At 34.7% G+C, this 13,678-nt stretch overlaps 1 protein-coding gene across 1 annotated transcript in view; it reads right to left on the reverse strand.

Annotated features, from left to right (window-relative positions):
- LOC145671158 (uncharacterized) overlaps positions 1 to 13,678 on the reverse strand; it is a 2,642,835-nt gene that overhangs the window by 2,405,099 nt on the left and 224,058 nt on the right. The window lies entirely within an intron of this gene.

A 13,678-nucleotide genomic window follows, 5' to 3' on the forward strand; every position in this document is an offset into this window, starting at 1 on the left:
TAGTTTTTAAAATTATATTATAATACTTGAGTTTGCACAAGGAATAAAATCTCAGTCTTAACACAAAAATGAGAGAATTGTGTTTTAGAAAGATTTTAGTTCTTTTTGAATAATCCTGTACATTTCTTAACGTTAACCGGTTTGTTTGTTTTATTAGAAATTAAAGTTCGTGTCTCTTCTTAAGCCACTCCTTCCATTTACCCACCATTTAATGGCGTTTTAAGTATAACGTTCAAAAATACTGTACGTTTTCTTGATACGAAAACGTTATTGCTGAACATCAGGCAAAAATAAATACATTTTAAAATCTCCCTCTACCCGTATTCTATCCTTGCCTTTCTGTAGGGAGAAAATGTTATGAATTTTATCATTTTACCCCCAAGGGAAATATCCTAAGATGGGTTTCTAGTGTTCGACATGCCGCCAGGTGGACAGCTGACGAAAACAACTTACTCAAAAGGGAGTCTCACTTTCTTCAACACAATATTTCTAGTTCGATCACTTTACCTAACGATATTTCTTATAGATAGATATACGAGATACGCATTCGTCTTCCGGAAGATTTTTACAGGCACATAAAAAATACATTTTTTAAATGTTTACAGGCTTGGTGTTGTTTGACTATGCAATACGTTGTAGAACTACATAATTACTATGGATCAAACTATGTAAATATGCTTATGTTGTAATGTTATATAAAAAATAAATAAGTAGAAAAATTATCCTAAACATGTTCCTATTATCCAAATTTCATTTAGCATATCAATATCAGCTAATAAAAAAGTAAATTAAAAAAAACTTATTAAAATGCAAATTGTAAGTATTCGTTCGTAAAAATATACGTCCTTGAATTTAAACATATATATTTAAATAAACCTCAAATTTTCTATTTCTTGTGACTGTACTAAAAACGACCTCATATCCCACATACATTAGGACTACAGTTTCATTAAAGAAAAGCAATTATAGAGATTTTTATCTCCCATAATTACTTTTTGAATTATTTCTCCAGTCATCCAGATATATTATGGATATACAGTATATCCTGATTACTTCTAGAACTCGATAATCAAGATAACTGGAGTTTTAGTGTGCCAAGTATCATATATAGGTGATAAGATTTGATTATAAAATTTTATAATTTTGTAATCACTTTGCTTAGAAATTAGGAGGGTTAAAAAGTTTGTTTTGCGGGACCGTAAATAAAGAGTTGAGAAAAAGCCATAAAATGCTTAGTCTGGAATGTTGTACTGCATTGAAGAGAAACATGGACATTACACAAAAATGATGAAAAACAACTGGAAGCTTTCGAAATGTGGATATGAAGACGAATGGAGAGAATTTGTTGGGTTGAACGGAAAACGAACAAGAGGGTGTTAGAAATGATGGAGAGAAAGGAACTGTTTTAGATATTATTTAGAAGAAGAGAAACGGTCGAGACATTGGCTAAGAAGGATTTGTATCATGAGGGACGTATTGCAGGGTATGGTGGTGGAAAATAGGGAGGGGGCGAAAAAGCCTACACTTGATGGACGATATCAAAACAGGAAAAATCGTACGTGAAGGCGAAGAGGTTAGAGGAACATGGTGGAGAGTGGAAGCTTCTCACAAGGGAACATCTTATATTAATAGTAGCGTTGCTCAATCAAACAATGTGCAATCGATAGAGGAGTGAAGAAAAGTGAGAAATCCAAAGTTTTACTGGCCGACACCCAAAAACACAGGAGATACAGAGGAAATAAGAATCTAGAATCATGTGAAGATAGACCCTAGCAATGCAAAAGTTACAGATTGACACAGAAAGAACTTCAAAATGATTAAAGTAATCAAAATGACATTTACGCAACAGTATAATAAGCAAACATTGTACCCACAGACATGCTCATTAGCTTCATATGTAATGCAGTGTTGCCAACTGAGCACAAAATGAAGTTTCGTTAAATGACACGGAACACAAATTATAACATGTAAAAAATCTAATTATGAGTAGAACCATACCTGTGATGTCATGATGTACCATGTTGCCAACGTTTGAAGATAGGCCTATATGAATTCCTATATGAATATCGGATGTCGAAGAGAACATGCAATACACGATTCAAACTACTTAAAACCAAAATAGAGACCACAAACAATAATATAATCAGTGAAGCACGAAAATAAGGGACGAAGCACAGTGTCGAAGCAGGTTTGACTAAGCGGAAAATCAGAATAGTATCAAACACAACACACAAAACTGAAATGATGCATGCTCTTCAATTGACAATTAGTTAGCATGTTCACGTTTTTGATGCATGTAATATTGTATCACCTCACACATTATTGGTAGTCAATTTTTCAGTGTTGCTGTTGAAAAAGCGCTCCGCAGTATGTTGGTAGTGTATGTACTCTTCTACATCCGAGATTAATGTAGGAATTCATATAGGCCTATCTTCAAATGTTGGCAACAATGTACATCATGACCTCACAGGTATGGTTCTAATCATAGTTATATTTTCTACATGTTATGTTTTCTACATGTCTACATGCATTATATATGATGTTATTGAGCATGTCTGTGGGTGCAATGTTTGCTTACTATACTGTTGTGTAAATACCATTTTGATTACTTTAATCATTTTGAAGTTCTTTCTTTGTCAGTGTATCTTTTGCATTGCTAGGGTCTATGTTCACATGATTCTAGATTCTTCTTTCCTCTGTATCTCCTGTGTTTTTGGGTATCGGTCCATAAAACTTTGGATTTCTCACTTTTCTTCACTCCTCTATCGATTGCACATTGTTTGATTGGGCGATACTACTATGAATATAGGATGTTCCCTTGTCAGTTGATTTTTCCTAGATTTTTCTAGATTTCTTCCTAGATTTTTATATTTAGGGACATCTCATGCCCATTGTATATTCAGTGAAAAATCGGGAAATGGACCACCTAAAGGAACGCATAACAAACCGTGTGCAAGCATATCTGAAGGCACTTGAAGCATGGTTTGGATGAATGGGAAAAAAGAATAAGTCTGACGATTTAATGGAATGGGCAACACATCCTTTAATAGGGAGAAATGTGTTGGTATGTGATTAACGTTGTGAAAACTAAAAAGGTCATAACTTTGTTATGATAAGTGATCAAGGAAAAACAAACCCATCATTAAATTCCCGAGAAAATTTCACACGATAAGAAGCTATCACAATATATGATTTCCACTTAAGACAATGAAAGTGAATTCAAAATGGCGGCTTTTAAAATGACATCCATCGAAATCACATATCCTAAAAGTTTTTCCCACCTGTGTGTTACTTTTACAATTCTTTTAAAATTCTGTCCTTTATTTAGGTATTTCCACACTTTTGGACCACCCTATAGATCAAGTAATATAAAAACTATTATTTTTGGTATACTCAAAATAGCTTCAACCCCCAAAAATGTCTCTGTTCCTCCGAAAAGAAATTAAAGCTGGCATCGTCACTGGTACACATGCAAAACTTTTTGAGGGCAGACTTTTGTTGTCAGGTTATAGACATTCGAACTTGAAGTTTCGATTTTAAACAAATTTAAACAAAATTACTAATTACTATTTGATGCAAGGATGAGGTTGTTTGTCTGTAGAAATTTAGCGTCTCTTTCCAGTACCGAGGCTATATGGGATGTGGACCTACAGTTTGAGATGGAAACCAAATCACCGTAATACGTTAAAGTCTTTCACGTTGAGAATCAAACCTGGAATCCAATACATCAAAGGAGTGAGCTCTAGTCCTTACATCAGCGGGGAGGGTCAATAAGGATTAGGGAAAATACAAGGAATAAACCGGTTAAACATTAATCTATTATAGTTTTTGAGAAAGTGGAGCTTGTTAAAATAAATATTAGTTAAGACCAGCAAAGAACGATTTGTTTGGTATTTTTTTTACTACATATTCTTAATAGAATATTATGATAATTATTGCCTAACAATGCTGAATTAGCACTGATCTTTCTGTCTCTCCACTGGGAATCGAACCCATTACCCAAAGACACGCAAAGCTAACCAGTTCAGTTACTTGAAAGCACAAAGAAAATACTGAAAAAGACAGAATTATCTAAATGTTTTTCTGTATATGCAGTACTCAATTGTTATGCGAGTCACAAAACAACTAAAGCATCTCCAACTCACAACAGCGTGTAAGTGGCACTTCGGCACTCCAAAAGATTTTTTTTAAACAAAAATAATTTGCTTTGATATTTTATACTGCGCTCATTAAAAGAAGCTAAATCTGCGAATAATTCGTACAGTCCACGTAAACAGTGGAGTAGAAAAGATATTTTTTTCCTTCGCAGGAAAAAGTCTAATCTTTTATCCTACAAGCTTTAGTATTTATTATATTGAAAGACGAGTAGAGGACTCAAATGTAATCATTTCCTTATGTAACGAAGTAAGAGAGATTCAACCTATATAACAAACATCTGTTCCTTCTCTTTCTCTTTCTCTTTCTGGAACAGCATTACTATCTTGCGTAACATTCTCTCTTTGAAACATTTAAAAAAAAAAAACTTAAAAACTTAACACTACTTTCTTGTTACTGCGCCATGTAGTAATGTTTCTCTATGATATTTGATCTCTGTTGGGTTTCATGTTTACCTGGAGTTTGGGTAGCTGTAGTTAAGGACGGAAGAACAGATAGGTAAGTTTAAGCCTCTATCAGCTTGTTCAGAAATAGAGGGTAGGAGCAAACTTAGACATGTCGAAAGTAGCTGGAAAGTAGTGTTGCCAATTTAGCAGCATTATGATTAAATCTAGCCACTATCATTTGCTAATTAGCCAGTAACCTTGACACTGTAAGACGACAGAGTGCTTTATATCGAAGGAACTGACGTGTGTAAGCGACTACCAGAGGCGGATGAAGTCCGGGCTCGGGGGTTTAGGCCCCCAGTTTTAGAGTGACAAATATAATTAAAACTATTATTTATATATTTGTAAAAGTTCTTAGAAAGCATTGACTTTTATCCTTTATTGAAAAAAATTTGGAAACATTAGATATAGTTTCAGTTGCAATTTCTCTGTTACGCAATGCGTAAAACTATACTTAAGGTCCACAATGTCAACGATCAACCTAGCCATAATATCCATCGGAAGAGATTAAAGTTAGAAGCTTCGGCAGGGCTCATAAATAATTGTAAATCCATGATATGCTTACCGTAGTCTGGGGTCTGGCTGCCTCCTTCCCCTTAGTTTTAATCTCCTTGATCCACCATTGGCGAGTACATGTGTAATGAATCCATAATTACATACTTCTTGTATATGTGGTAATCCTACTTTTCAAATTGTTCCTCTACTCCATCTCACAATTACCAGTTTTTCATCTCTCATTTTTAACCACAGGAGAAAGAAACTGGCATTTCTACTCCTCTCTAACTGACTTGTGATCTCATCTACATTAGGTAACTGGCTAGAACCTGCCTTCGGAAGATTACACACAAATTAGCTAGAAGAATTGTAATTTAACAATTGGCTATAATTTTGACCAATTCTGCATTCGTAATTATCATTTTCTAGGTAACAACACGCGTAACGTATTATCACTACATATATTGTTAGCAATAGTTGAATTTTTAAAAAAAATCCGAATTGAAACATGACGTAGCTCGCTATTTTCCCAATCCGTCTGCTTCCAGTAAGGCTTTATATTACTACACAACAGATATGAATATTGCACTATTATTTCATTACTCATGCCTACGCGTCTGTCTCACGACAAAGTAGGATTACGGAAAATCCCACCTTCCGATAGTTAAGTGCAACGCGTAGTTCAGTTCTGTACGACTTCGTATCGAACACACTTTCAGTTTGGAACCACGCGCACCGACCCTGGGTTGGACAAAGGAGTCCATGTCCCCCAAGGATCTGGTTATCTTTCCTTGGGTATCTAACAAAGTAACACATACACACATCTGAATGTACCCTCCAAAGTTACACAGAAATTAAAATTAAATTTCTAGTTTTACGTTTTATAGTTGTGAAAGTTAGCGTAAACGAGATGGATGGTTAATGAAGGCTCATCATAATGAGAGAACTGGTGAATAAGAATATGGAAGGACACAGGGGAAGTTGAAAAAGCTCAAGGACACAATGTTATCCATAACAAACTCCCTTGGGCTGGCTCATACCAGGGACTCCTAACATTAGAGATTGGCTCTCTAGTAGTGACGAACCATGCTTCCCTATACAATTGAGCCCTCTGTTCCCGATGTACAGTTTAGTGTTATAATAGAAGAATAATGCCATCACCGTATAAAATCGAAGAAAATGATTGAAGGGATTGTTAATATCTCTCATTGTATTGATGATAGGGAAAATTATATTGCAAATATTTAAATTATCATTAAGGGTAAAAATGCCTGCTATGAGTATATTGTAATATCCCACATGGTTATGTTTACAAACATCTGACATGTGCTTCTTTCAAAACTTAAACTATGTGCATCTTATTACGGAATATTATAGCTGCAGACGATGGAGACAACAGCAACACCCCTGGTCATGTGACGAGGGAGGAACCGTAGCACCACCGCTTCACCTGAGCACCTATATAACTTAAATGATTTCAACAACAGATATCAGTTTCGACTGGTCAAATCTCCTTTCTTGGCTTCCAATGGATCCGTGGAAGTCCTTCACCTAAACCCAAAGCCTCTAGCTTGCAGCAGAGTCTTGCGGTAACTTTACCCCTCTCTCAGCTTACAGTGGAGCATTGAGATATTTCTAATCACAACACCGGCCTATCTTGTAGTGAGCTTTGTCGGGACTCTAACCCCTGTCTACTTGCAGTGGAGCATGGTGTTCTACTTAGTGAAGGTTCCTTCTCGAGGCCGTCAGATCGTACTTCTCAATACCAGTAAAAATATTACAATATGTTTTAAGTGAGTATGCTTAATAAAAAAAATAGTTTTCTTAATTGTATGGGGTCTATACAACATTATGTCAGCCGGTAGGTTTAGCAACATTCTGTACTTTATTTAGTTACTTTCTAGTTGGCAACACTAGTTGGTAGCTAAAGGAAACAAAAAGTAAGCAAAAGGTTTGTGTGTTACGTGTTATGTGGTATATATGTACTACATGTAGTATAAATCTGCGTGGAAGGAAGGAAAGATGAATGCTAAAGCTTACGTTAGTTATCTAACCGTTACCGAAAGATTGAAAGAAAGAAAAACGAGAACCAAATAATGTTTGTGTTTGTATGTGAAGCTTGGATGAAGAAAATTTAGACTATGTGCATAGAAATTCAGAGACACAGGAGAATATGATGAAACTAGAAGCGAAACCAGGAATAGAAAATACCAGTAAAGATTGAATAGCACAACGTTTAGAAAACGACACATACGCACACACACTGACAGAGAAATAGGAGGAATGTGACACAAACACGCACATAGAGTAACATTTTCCCATCAAGGGGATCAGAAAACAAAGAGAGCTTTTCCAAAAGTCCTTTTATTGTGAGCTGGCCTAATCTCAGCCACCATCAACCTTAATGAGTAGACGAAGTGGAGGCATCACACAGACTTTCCCAGAAGAGATGGAGTGGGTTAGTTTTGTGATGCCTCTAAGCCGATTCATAATTATAATACGAATTTAATTAAAGACTTCTCTTGTTTGCTCCTTCTTTATCTTTTGTTTTTCTTCTTCTTTTTTTTCTTTAATTATTGTTTCTCACTTTTTCAGTTTTGTAAAAGTTTGCAAGCTACGAACGAACACAGCCAAATCATTCAGTACTACCCGTTCATTTATTGTTACTTGTTACTTGATAGTTCCTAGTTACAAATAGATTCTCATGAAAATATAAACAGATTCTGTTTTACATGAAATGTAATTAATATTAATACTCATCACTATATATGACATACAGTACCACAACGGAAATTATTGAATATAATTTATTGTCGTTGTGAGTGCAGTCTTGTATCTCGGTTATTAGTAAAACTAACTAAATCCATGTGTATGAGAAATCCATCGGTTTCACGCCGCAGAAACAATAACTTCTCACTGAATTCTATACGCTATAAATTCATTCTAATCAGATTGTTCTTGTATATCGCCAGAAATAACACAAAATCCTCTCTTAGCCTTTGGGGCCTAACCAAAGACATCTTTTTTTTTTCTACATACAATTATGAGGAATTTTTCATGTAAACAATGTATCCAACTCTTCTCATTATGAAACTCATTCGTGGCTAAGCGATTAGCGTACACGCCTTAGGCATGAGAGACCCGGGTTCGATTCCCGGCGTTAGGTCATGTGGTTCGGATTCCACGTTAATCAGTAGGTCAACGTTTCATATAGCCTCGCTGCTGAACGGGACGTTAAACTCAACTCAACTCAACTGTTCTCAATATGTTAGTCCAATTACCGCACTACACTGTAAAAAATCGCCGTGTTATTTCAACGACATGCCTATGTGTTAACACTACAACTACCAGGAAATTAATTATACAAGAACTATCAAAGGGGTCATTTTGACCCCTTGTGTTTTAGAGGTTTTTTAGATTGAAATTTAGCGTTCCTTTGGCAACCAAGATTTGATGTGACTTGATATAAAAATTAATACGCTTTAGAATCGACACTAGCTTTAACCAGGTATCTAACCATGGTCTCCCACGTCCAAAATGGTGGACAGTATGTGAATAAATTTACACTTGAAATCTTCCCAAAGATAAACTCAGGAACATTTATTGTACCAATAGGTTACGCAATTATTTAAAAATATAAGATGTGAACATATAAACGAGTACAAGTTTCAAGAGTAAATCAAAATTTGATAATTGTATTATAGTGAGGCATATAGGTATAAATTTCAATGCACTGATTCCACTAAATGTCCCGATTTGGCACTTCTTCCTTTTTCCGGTAGAAGTTGTTGATGCTGCTAGCAAATCATTCGAAACACGCTTTTGTCTCACTTTCTCAAAATGTTCCTTTGACAACTTGAAAAGATAGAACTTCTACAATTTTCTCTCTACTAATATGCCTATTTGTAATACACTTGTGTAAGATATGAGGGTTTAAGACGGCCAAACCAAGTAGGTTATAAAAGAGCTATAACGGCCATTTTCTTTTAACAGCCTTCAAAGAATATTTACTATCCATCTGGTCTACAATGTCTACACCAATTTTCTCCTGATTGTAAAACAAACCTTTTAGTTTTCTAATTTTCGTGACCACTCATTACATGTACGTTAGTGTGAAGGGTGCTCAATATCAGTACACTTTTGTTTTTCTTGCATTGATATGTGGTGAGTGTGATATCGTCCACGGTTTTGAGTAGTCTATCTTTGTACAAATCTTTATTATGGAAACGTACGGAAGCTGGAACTTTTCTCCTGTCGCTTCGGATAGTACCAAGCAAATTATTCCGTTAAGTTTTAGTTCTCTTGCAAGATGTAGAAACGTAAAAATGTTGTCTCAAGTTACATGCAATCCCGAGTTTCAAAAGATGTAAAACTACATGTTCAGCAATAGGAATGTTCATTCGCCTCGTTTTATCTTTTCCTAGATATGGAAAACTACATATTATATATTTGTTCTTCACTTCAAAGCATGCAAAATTTGTCGCCATTTTTATCCAGCTTGCTACCCGTGAACTGAATAAATGGACCGCGAGGTTTCATTAGAAAGAGCCGCTCACCAATAGTGCAATAGGTACGGGGATTGTGGAATCTTCGGAAATTTTCAATCAACTGATACCAAATATAAGGAAATAAGAAAAAACTGTCAGTTTTACGTCTTTCTCTCCTCATAGATTTGAGATAAACCTTGTAAATTTCATTATTTCTTGAAACCTGTTTCTGGGCATGACATTCCGAAACAAGCTGCAACCCAAGCTTTACAGACCAGAAACACTACACTTTCGCTATTCATCCTCATTGCTCCACGGAAATACAACAAGCCAATAATTGCATCAAACTCATCGAGAGAAACTTACCAGTTACGATCATCTAAAACTCGACGGTCCTCAACTTCTTTACACTTCTTTATATTTTGCAGTGGAGTATTGGTTGCAATCAGTCTGAATGCACTTGCACAAGCATCATCCATATTACGCGTAACGAGTGATGTGGGTTCTAGTTTGATACGAACTATACTATGTTTATGTAATCTTCCGCATGTCTTGTTGTTTACATCCACTGTCATCCACACAGTTTGATCCGGAGTTCACTTGGCCTACCAGTAATTTCAGTAAAATTCCCTTGCTCAGAATCTTCACTTGAATCATATAACGACTCTATAGAAAAGCGTCGTCAACCTGGTTCGTCTTGTAAAATATCAGTTACGAAGCGATAATTACTTTTCTTTATGCAAAAATCAACTCAGATATTCAAAGATTATTAGTCTCACCTTTATTGCTTGATATGTCTTAAATATTCTTTTTAAGACCGTAAAATACATAAATTCACTTGACTAGGTCAACACATAACATGTACATAGCCACAACTATCCCATAATAATCTCTTACATATATTAAAAACATTCTTCTTTTCTGTTAATTTAAAATGAACATTCTACTAAGTATATTACATCTTTATGAGCACTTTTTGCCCACGGTACAGGTAAATATTATACAAACTAAAGTATTTCGTTATAGAAAATGTCGCCCGACAAAGGGACTGAATATAAAAGTCATGAGTAGGCTTGGCTTTATATTCAAGAACCACTGGTCTGATTAGATTAATGTTCGTACATTACATATGTTCTTTATATTTTGATCACACCTCGTATATATCTTCATTACTTTTTGGTTAACCCTCATATATATATAAAATATTAGTTATTATCATTCACATAAATACATTTACAATAAATCTTTGATTTCATTAATATTTCTCTTTTATTACATTATTATTTATTCTTTATCATTAAAAACATCGTCGCTTGGAAATATAATTAACGAGGGTGAAACACAAATTATCAAGATTACTAGTTTCGATCATTATTACAAACGATGATGTGACAAATAATATTTATTCTTTTCGGGCGCATTGTATAACAAATAAGTTAGATGTTGCAATTGTAATGTATACATAGTAGCACTAAGATGTCATAAATAAAGAAGAATTTCATTCAAGGTAGTTATTGAATAATTGATTTTATAAAATGGATCTTATTCTTAACATAATCTTTGACAATTAAACACAAATCAATCTGATATAAAGTAATTTTTTTTTTTTTGCCTTTAACTAATTATGAATTGAATTATGATTCTTCACATTAATAAGAAAGAATAAAAATTAAACATAACCTACGTTTGAATAATCAAATGGAAGTAAATAAATTTATTTTACAGAAACAAAAGACACCTTTTTGTTATTAAATAAACACATTTTTCATTATTATTGTTATTTTTCATTCTTATTTATTTGATCAAGAATGTTGGGTGCTACTAACTCTTTAACTAGATGCATTTCAAATATTTATAACCATCGTTTTCATTATTAATATTAACACAAACTTTAAAACGAAAATTCACAAGAATCTATAACCAACATGGGTTTAACCTAATTTCGTTAACGGTAATCATGTTACATTCGCACTGGCATATGAATCTAATAAAGTGCATTGTACCGCACAATCGTGGTTAGGTTCTACATTAGGTTGTACATGTCTTTCATCGTGATTTGAATTTGGATACGAAGTACCATCTCGTGAACAATGATTATGTCTATACATAGGATTGATAGCATCTCTAGGATTTCGACATGTATTTCTATTATTTTTGTGTCTACTTCGGTTGATTAGGTTAGGCGGATTCCTTACATAGCCTTGTCTATTTTGTTCATTTTGATTGCTAGAGTATACTCGTCTTAGGTTCGGTTCATTATTATTCACACTTCGGATATTCAAATTCCGAACAGGGACCAAATGATCTGAATTATTCTTATTTTTACCCATTCCTGATTGTGTTAGATTCATAGCATGGTATTGAGTTTCGTAGCATTGTACAAGCATTAATAAATGACTGAAACTCATACACTGTGTGGAAAATAAGATCTGCTGTAATTTAAATGGAAGCAAATTGCGAATCGATGCAATTATTCTTGATTCCGATTGCAAGGGATTAACAACCTTTAATTCATTATAGACATTTATAACAAACTCTACAATAGATTTGTGCAATCGAGGATTGAAATGTTGATTTCTAAGAGTGGCATCTCTGTTGGCCAGCAAAAAGTCATTTTCGTAATTCGCGATCAATGCCGCTTTAAATTCCTCATATGTACTAATGTGATCACGTATTGCCTTAAACCATAAGGAACAAGGTGGGAGTAATACATGGGGTATTAATTTCATGTATTGTGATCGGTCGATAGACATTATACTGCATTCGTCTTGGAACTTCTCTAAGAAAGAACTAGCATTTTCATTGCACTTACCACTAAATTTACTCATGGCTTTGATTTCGCTCATCTTGACACTTAGCTTTACCTTTCTTTTCTCACTCCTTGTTCTTGTGGTGTGATTGTTCCAGTCCGTAGCGTGCTGTGTCATGATACCATTTATATTTCGTTCATCAGTGATCTTCGGACAATTTTCCTCTAATATAATATCCTCCTCAGATTCCGGCGAAGGCGTATTTATATCCGGTGATTGGGGAAACTCGAAGCGATCACTGCTCAGATTATTGCGATAAATGGTGTCTCTAGCCTGTAACGTTTTAATTTCTTCCTGCATAGTAGCCAACTGGATCTTTTGATGTTTAACGGAAGATTCTATTAACGTTAAATCCTTTTTTACAGCACAGATTTCATGATTTTGATGATCGTGCTTTTCTTGACACTCATCGGCTAACCTTTTTAACTTCTCTTCAAACTGCGAGGATATGTCGTTCATCACCTGGACGATTGTTTGTTTCGTATCGTCTGATTTCAGTTCTATCCGTTCTATTCGTTTACTTAATTCTTCATACTGCTTGCTAGCTTCATTAAATTTCAGTTCTATCTTCTTTTCCATGGTCTGGTTAGCTTCATAGAACTTCAGTTCTATCCTCTGTTCCATGGTCTGGTTAGCTTCATAGAACTTCTGTTCCATGGTCTGGTTAGCTTCATAGAACTTCTGTTCCATGGTCTGGTTAGCTTCATAGAACTTCTGTTCCATGTTTGTGTTAGATTCATTGAGCTTCTGTTCCATGGTTTGTTTTATCTCAGTCGTCATTTGCATAATTTGTCGCTGCACAGCTAACAAAAGTCGATCCTCAGATGACAAACTTGGTGTTGCACTAATTTCACCTGTATTACTGGTATTAGATTCCTGTTGCACTATTTCACTATCCATTTTTCTTTTGATGACCTTACCGCTTCGTAATACGGTTAAGTTCGTATTCATAAATGGTAATATCCAAGTAAATTCAGCCCTACTTTCTTTCTTCGGGAACTGAATTTTCAAAAGTCCCGGGTTTGGTAAACCAAATTTTTATAACGACTCTATAGAAAAGCGTCGTCAACCTGGTTCGTCTTGTAAAATATCAGTTACGAAGCGATAATTACTTTTCTTTATGCAAAAATCAACTCAGATATTCAAAGATTATTAGTCTCACCTTTATTGCTTGATATGTCTTAAATATTCTTTTTAAGACCGTAAAATACATAAATTCACTTGACTAGGTCAACACATAACATGTACATAGCCACAACTATCCCATAATAATCTCTTACATATA

The sequence above is a fragment of the Thermobia domestica genome, chromosome 15 (genome assembly GCF_964235325.1).
Source record: "Thermobia domestica chromosome 15, izTheDome1.hap1.1, whole genome shotgun sequence".
NCBI lineage: Eukaryota > Metazoa > Arthropoda > Insecta > Zygentoma > Lepismatidae > Thermobia > Thermobia domestica.